Here is an 8,968-nt window from a genome sequence, read left to right as displayed (position 1 = left end):
TGGCAAGCAACCTTCTGGTGCGCATTACCGCCACTTACTGTAATGGAGTGTAGACCGAGGTGGATCCCTACTCTATATTCTTTTACTTAACCCATCCATCCATCCATTTCTACCGCTTATTCCCTTTTGGGGTCGCGGGGGGCGCTGGCGCCTATCTCAGCTACAATCGGGCGGAAGGCAGGGTACACCCTGGACAAGTCGCCACCTCATCGCAGGGCCAACACAGATAGACAGACAACATTCACACTCACATTCACACACTAGGGCCAATTTAGCCAGTGTTTTTTAAATATGTGTATATCGCTTTATACCCTATGTTTTCTGAATGCAATCCTAATATACCTCCCACTTCTAACCTAATATTTTCTTTTGCTAACTTATTTTCCAGTATTTCTCTTTCTCTATTATATTTCCTACATGGTCAACATTTTCTATCTGGTGGCAAAAATCACACAGCCCTGTAGTATGTTTGCCTATCAATTTTAGTGAACTATTTAGATATGTATGTCCTAATCTCATTCTAGTAATAATGTCTTCTTCTTTCCTATTTCTACCCCCTCCTCTCATTACACCTACTTTCCTCTGGACTTTGTAAAACTCTCTACCTTTTGTTTCCTTATTCCAATTATCCTGCCACTTTTTATTGTGTTCTATCTTAATTATGCTCTTCACTTCTTCTTTACTGTGCTTAATCTCCATGTTTACTTCTGTTTTAGTGGTTGCTTGTTTTGCGTACCTATCAGCTAACTCATTTCCCTCAACTCCTACATGAGCAGGAACGCAGAGAAATGTTACCACAGCTCCCACTTTATTTATCCTGTAGATTGCCTGACCTATTTCATAAACTATATCTTGTCTTGTTTCTGATGTTATGTTTTTTATGCTCGTCAATGCACTGCTGGAGTCCGAGCACACGACTACTTTCCTTGCTTTGTTTTCCTCTATCCCCCGTAAAAACAGATAGTTTATCACTAATTCTTTTATTTAACACTATATTTCTCTGTGGGATAACTGCAGCAGCTCCTACTTTACTATTTATAGTTTTTGATGCATATGTGTGTATCATAATATTATCAAAAAACATTTCCTCAATCCATTGTTCTATTTGGTAACTATTTAAATGTCTATTCTTCAGTAATTGCATGTTTACCTTTGGGTTTTCATACATCCACGGTGGTATTGCAGGAATTGGTACTGTAGGGCTAACTTTAATATTGTCAATTTGTGTTTTTTTACATATATCTCCTATTATCCACTCCAAACTATTAATTTTTTTCTTCCCTTTTTTTTTGGCAGTTTAGTAGCACTTGACGGGTTGGATGTCCTTGCTTGGATCCTTTTAAGTTTGCCCAATAAACTGCTGAGAGTTGATCTCTCCTCATGTCCAAAGGTTTTTCATTCATTTCTACTTGTAATGCTGCCACTGGAGTAGATTTAGTAGCTCCACAACATAATCTTAAAGCCTGCGACCGGATCCGGTCTATTTCCTCAAGTAGAGTTTTTGAAGCAGATTGATAAATAATGCATCCGTAGTCGATAACAGATCGAATTAAAGTGATATATATTGTTTTCAATGTCAACCTATCAGCCCCCCAATCTTTACCCCTCAAAGCCCTCATTATATTTAACACCTTTTTACTTTTCTCCACTATTTTGCTGATGTGGGTTGACCAGTTAATATTTTTATCAAACCATATTCTTAAATATTTAAATACTTGTACCTCTTCTATGTTTTCTCCATAGAGTTTTATTTGGAGCTTGTTTCGTACTTTCCTCTTCGTAAAATTTATGACTTTTGTCTTTCCAAAAGAGAATCTTAAACCCCAAGCCGTCCCCCAGTCTTGAACATTATTTACCGCTTTTTGAATCTTCTTTTCTATATGTTTTGTATTTCTACCTCTCTTCCACATCACTCCATCATCAGCAAACAATGCCACCTCCACTAACCCTTCCACTTCACTAAAAACTTCATTTATCATGATAGAAAATAGTACTGGACTTGTGGGGTCCCATTTTCCACTTCGTATTCTCTGCTATATTCATTCTCTATTTTTACTAATAATGTTGTACTTGTTAAAAAGTCTTTTATCAATCTGTACATTCTTCCTATAATTCCAATCTTATTCAGTTTCATCAGCAACCCCTGTTTCCACAACATAACATACGCTTTCTCTATGTCAAAAAATACCGCAATTATACTTTCTTTATTTATTTGTCCCTTTCTAATTTCCTCTTCAGCTGCACTGCTGGGTCATTTGTGCTTCTTGCTTTGCGAAAACCACTTTGGTAGTTTTTTATAATTTCTTTTGTCTCTAAATAATATATTAATCTTTCATTAATAATTTTTTCCATTACTTTGCCCAAATTTGAGGTCAATGCTATCGGCCTATAATTTCCTGCCTCTTCCGGATCTTTCCCTGGCTTGCATATTGGAATTATTACAGCTGTTTTCCACTCATCTGGTAATTTTCCTTCTTCATATATCCTATTATATAATTTCAAGACCACTTCTTTGCCGATGCTACCTAAATTTTTGATCATTTGATAACTCACCAGGTCTTTCCCTGGCGTCGTATTTTTAACTTTTTTTAAAATTCAAACCATTTCATCCAAAGAAAATGTCATATCCATAGTGTTGGTAAAACTATTATCGTTGTCTTCCTTCATTTCCTTAATATTTAAACTAATTGTTTCTTCTCTCTTTTGTTTTTCTACATTTCTCAAATTATCATTACTGTGCACTTTAACAAAGGTTTTTGCTAAAAGTTATGCTTTTTCTTTATTTCCTACCACATTCCGCGTTCCATCTTTCATCACATGATTTTTATGTTCTTTCCTGACCCCTGACATTCTCTTGATCATTCCCCACACTTGGCTTAAAGGAGTAGTTCTATTTAGTGTTTCACAAAAAGTTCTCCAATGGTGTTTTCTTGTTTTTTTAATAACATACCTTACTCTAGCTTGATGCCTTTTATATTGGATCATGTCTTGGAAATTATGTGTTCTTCTCAATATTCTAAATGCTCTATTCCGTTCTTGTATTGCATCTGTGCACTCTTGTGTCCACCACGGCACTATCTTCCTTCTTCTGCCTATACTATTCCTTGGTATGCTCTGTTCGGCTGCTTCTATTATGCACTTTGTAATATCTGTATTTAATTGTTCAATATTTTGATTTATATCTACTTCCTTTAAAGTTATGTCGGTAATTTCCCTAAATTTCTCCCAGTCACCATGATTATACTTTCATCTTCCTTCTATCCTAGTGCTTTCTGTCCTATGATTTATGTTTATGTGAATGAAGATTGGATAGTGATCACTTCCCATAGTGCTGTATTTATTTACTTCCCACTCCACCTTTCCTGCTAACCCTTGTGACACTAGTGTTAAATCTATTGCTGTTTCTTTACCCGTGACGACATCTAACTTTGTTCCCGACCCATCATTCACACACACCAGTTCTTTTTCCTCCAAAAGTGCTTCCAATGTATCCCCACATTGTGCTACGTGCATTAAAGTCACCACATCAAATAATATTGCCACTCCAGTGCTCGATTATTGTTTCTAGTTGGTGAATTTCTAATTTCTTGCATGGATTGTAGAAGTTTAGTACTTTGTATCTTTCTTTATTATTCCATACTTCTACTCCTACTATCTAGTTCTTGTTTTACTTTTAATATTGAATAATGCATATCTTCCTTAATAAATATGGCACATCCTCCTCCTTGCCCATCATTCCTATCTTTACGTATCGTTATATATCCTTTTATTATAAAGTTTAATTTTGGCTTCAGCCATGTTTCTTGAATACATATTATATGTGGTTTATTTTTCATATTATTAATATATCCCTTTAATTCCTGTCCATTTGCTATCAAACTTCTGGCATTCCACTGAACAATTAACATGGCGTTGGATTGTGGTAACATGACTCGGTCTCGTCTACTCTCTGTAGCTCACCTTGCACCTGTTCCCAGGATAGTTCTTTTAAATTTAAAAACTTTGCTGCTGCTTTGACAATTATTTTGATTTTCTCAGTCTTGTTTCTAGCCTGTTCTGTACAATTTATTACGTAAGCCAGGAATACAACTAGTTTGTCCATGGAAATTCCTGTATTTGCTGCCTCTTGTTTTTTATTTCTTGAACTATTTTCACTTCTGTCCTGTTCTGCACTTTCTTGATTTCTTATTTATGTAATATGTAATATTTATTTCAACTCTGATTTGCTGTACTTCTGTTGCCTGTTTTCTTATGATGCAGCCCCCATACGCTGCTGTGTGATTCCCGCCACAATTACAACACTTGACCTGTTCATTTTCTCCACATTGTCCATATTCATGCTCCCCTCCACACCTTCCACATCTAATCTTAGCATGACACACACTAGCTATGTGCCCATAGCGTTGGCACTTGAAACAACGTACTGGGGGTGGCACGTAAGCTCTAACATAGAAGCTTAAATACCCAATCATGATTCTCTCTGGTAGGACCTCCTCTGCAAATTGCACTAGCACGGATTCGCTCTCAGTCTTTTCACCGTTCCCGAATGCCATCATTCTTTTCATCATAGTGACAGTTCCTCCTTTTATTTCTCCTTTCAGATCATCTAAATTTTCTCCTCTTGGGATTCCTGTCACGACTCCTCTTGCCCCCTTTCGTTCTCCCACTTCAAATTTTTCCTTTATTATTTTGTTGCACAGTTTTTGCAATCGCATTGCTTTGTTCTTTTGCTCTCCATTTTTGCATTTAATCAACAGCCGTCCGTCCCTGAGCACCTTCGCTATCTCCACCTCTCCAATGTCCTTCTTTAATCCCTTAACCAGTGTCATCAAACTAATGTCATTCATATCTTGGTTTGATTTAAATGTATAAATTATCTTAAATTCATCCACCACAACCCTTTTCCTCTTATCAACCTCTTCATCGTCTTCATGCACTCTTTTAGCACTCGACTTTCCTTCACTCCCTCCTCTCCCCTTCTTTCCTCTCTCCCCTCTAGTCCTATCCATTTCCATACTATCCTCATACATCCCGTCACTATCCCCTTCCATCTCGATCCAGTCACAAAACGGCTTATGCTCAACCGCCAAAACAGATTTAGACACTCTGGCCGCCGCCAAATTCACTCCAAAAGTTTGGTAGTTCCGCGTCTCTCCTTCCGGAAGCTTCCACCGACCATGCGAGAGTTGCTGTTGATTTTCTTCTTCTTCTACTTTTAGATCTAGCTGCGGCTGTGTCACACCAAATTTCTTCCCCCCTACAAAAACATTCCCCCCGAAAGACATTTGGCGTGAAAGCCCCTCTAATGCCTGAATGACCCCAATGAGGGCGTGATAATACCAAGTTATATGACTCTTAAGAGTTACAGTTGCAAAATTAGCGAGGCAGAAATAACTTGAAAGGTTAGCATTCTGAAATGCTAATATTTTTTCCTCACCGTTATTTTTCACCAATCAATCAATCAATGTTTATTTATATAGCCCCAAATCACAAATGTCTCAAAGGACTGCACAAATCATTCCGACTACAACATCCTCGGAAGAACCCACAAAAGGGCAAGGAAAACTCACACCCAGTGGGCAGGGAGAATTCACATCCAGTGGGACGCCAGTGACAATGCTGACTATGAGAAACCTTGGAGAGGACCTCAGATGTGGGCAACCCCCCCCCTCTAGGGGACCGAAAGCAATGGATGTCGAGCGGGTCTATCAGCAATCAGCCAATATATAATGCTTTTAAAACAGGCAGCTGTGTGTGCTGCTTTAAGGTCCTTCCACCCTCACTGGAGTCCTTCAGGCATTAGAGGGGCTGTCACGCCAAATGTCTTCCGGGGGGAAGGTTTTTGTAGGGGGGAAGAAATTTGGCGTGACAGCTGCAACTTAGAACGTGCATACCGCCATCTACTGAGCTCAATATCCATCCATCCATCCAGTTCTACCGCTTATTCCCTTTTGGGGTCGCGGGGGGCGCTCGCGCCTATCTCAGCTAAAACTGGGCTCAATGTATCTTACTATTATCCATCCATCCATTTCCTACCGCTTATTCCCTTTGGGGTCGCGGGGGGCGCTGGTGCCTATCTCAGTTACAATTGGCCAGAAGGCGGGGTACACCCTGGACAAGTCACTACCTCATCACAGGGCCATCACAGATAGACAACATTCACACTCACATTCACACACTAGGGCCAATTTAGTGTTGCCAATCAACCTATCCCCAGGTGCATGTCTTTGGCGGTGGGAGGAAGCTATTATATTATACATAATTAATAGTTAAATTCATCCATCTGTCTGTACATATATACATCAATTGAAAAAAAAAGAAAAAAAAGGGGGGGATTTTCCAGAATTATCCTAGTAAATGTGTCTAATAACATCTGAATTGCTCCATTTGCCCAGTCTTTTTTTTTTTTCTAGTCCTTCACTCTCACTATCCTCATCCACACATTTTTCATCCTCGCTCAAACTGATGGGAAAATCATCGCTTTCTCGGTCCGAATCCCTCTCGCTGCTGGTGGCCATGATTGTAAACAATATGAGGATGTGAGGAGCTTCACAACCCGTGACGTCACACGCACATTGTCTGCTACTTCTGGTACAGGCATGGCTTTTTTATTAGCGACCAAAAGTTGCAAACTTTAGCGTGGATGTTCTCTACTAAATCCTTTCAGCAAAATATGGCAATGTCGCGAAATGATCAAGTATGACACATAGAATGGACCTGCTATCCCCGTTTAGATAAGAAAATCTCATTTCAGTAGGCCTTTAAATTCATATGTGCAGCTCAAGTCATTGTTGATTTAGGTTGGTTGATTGATTGAGACATTTGTTAGTAGATTGCACAGTACAGTACATATTCCGTACAATCTACCACTAAATGGTAACACCCGAATAAGTTTTTCAACAAGTTTAAGTTGGGGTCCACGTTAATCAATTCATGGTACAAATACATACTATCAGCATAATACAGTATCACACAAGTTAATCATCACAGTATATACATTGAATTATTTACATTATTTACAATCCGGGGGGTGGGATGGTTGCACATTAGAGTTACAGAAAAGAAAGGGAGTTATTGGCTTTCATAATAATGTTATCATAATGACATTATGCTATGATAAATGGGTCCAAAAACTATTTGATAAAGTTGTTTTTAAATACTTTTTGGTCCCATTTGGTTTTGACAAAATACATCAAGTATTGTGAGTGTATATTACCTTTCGGTATTTATATCTGAAGCAGCAATAGCTATCCTCCATGAAAACGTACTTTGTATGATCGCATTCATTTTGTCTTAAAGTGCAGTTTTGAGAAGTATTTAATTTTGGATACAGTAATTTAATCCTCCATATTGGCAGAAACATTCATTTAAATAAATTTCATTCCAATAAATTAAACAATATTTTTTCATCTGACAAAAAACACCCACAAACCTGGCTTACTTTAATAAAAATGCCATGTTGTTATAAATACAGTTAAAAAAAAGAAAATGAAAAAATGCTGGCTCTTGCTGGAGAGACCTGTGTCTGCTAGCTTGAGCGGCCCCACTCCTCCCAGTGTGGCGAGTCAGAGTACTGCTGAGGCATTGAACTTCAAGTTGACAATGTATCGCCCCGTACCTTGAGGCAGAGGTACTTGCTGCCTCAAGACCTGCCTTTTGCACATGGCAACAAGCATTGTTGTAGAGAAATGTTGATTAACATGCAAATAAAATGGAATTGGACACACTGAATGAAATGTGCGCTGAAACACTTGGGTATTAATTATTTAAGTCTAAAACTCTATTAAGGCACATTTTTTAAAAGGGAATATTTAATTTTCAGGTCGATTTCTATTCATTTTACAGGCATAGTCAATCTGGAGCTGGCAGCAGCTGCTCAAAAATGCATGATTGTTTTAGCATGCTGTGAATGTGCAACACTGCAGCCTACAGGCCGGAAGTGTTACTGCATGCAGCAAGTGATAGAAAATGGATGGATGCCATTGGCAATACATTTATGTCTACTATACCAATATATTTTATTCAATTGAAAAAAGCAATACACATTGTGTGTAGCCGTGGAGGCACCGCCTGTGTCTGCCTCACTTCTCATCTGCTGCATTGTTTTGATCAGGAAACATGGACTTTCCACGATTTTAACCATGAAAATTATCAATATATACAGGAACCACACAAACATCACATAAAAAGAATAAACCAAAAGAGAAATATTCAAACTTATTTTCTAACTTCGTTTTGGAACATCTCATGGTTGCCACCTGGTGGCAGGTGAGGCACTGCCTCACTTGCCTCCCCTGACAGCACGTCACTGATATATATATATATATATATATATATATATATATATATATATATATATATATATATGTATATATTTATGTATATATATATGGCAGCATGGTGGAAGAGGGGTTCGTGTCAGAGTTTGTTGGTGACGAACCCCAAGATGTAGAGAAGGAGGCAGGCATTGCGTAGGAAAACATGATTTAATTAAGCACTAAAACAAGAACAAACCAAAAGGGTAACAACAAAAGGCGCGCACGGGGCGGATAACAAACTTGGCTAAGAACAAAAACACTTACCATGACATGACGGAACTATGGCATGAGCAGAGTGAACAGAAGTAGACAAAGCTACAAGTGACAAGACAGGTAGTGGTGACATCGACACGACACGGCACGACAATAATCCAGCACTGGTCAGGACGACAAAGCAGGTAAAAATAGAAGCGGGCTGATTGACACCAGGTGTGGCCAGATGCCAATCAGCCGCATCTGAGGGGAAACATCGCCCAGAGAGAAAAACAGGAAACGGACATAATAAGAGCGCTGACAGGAAATAAAGACAGGAAACAAAGACAAATGCAGAGGAAAAGCTAAGACATAGACCAAACTGTCAGGGACAAGCCTGACAGTTAGTGCGTCTGCTTCACAATATGAAGTAAGTAAGTATTCCGGAGTTCAATCCT

Source organism: Nerophis ophidion, linkage group LG14 (assembly GCF_033978795.1).
Source record: "Nerophis ophidion isolate RoL-2023_Sa linkage group LG14, RoL_Noph_v1.0, whole genome shotgun sequence".
NCBI lineage: Eukaryota > Metazoa > Chordata > Actinopteri > Syngnathiformes > Syngnathidae > Nerophis > Nerophis ophidion.
Note: the sequence above shows the minus strand (reverse complement) of the source record.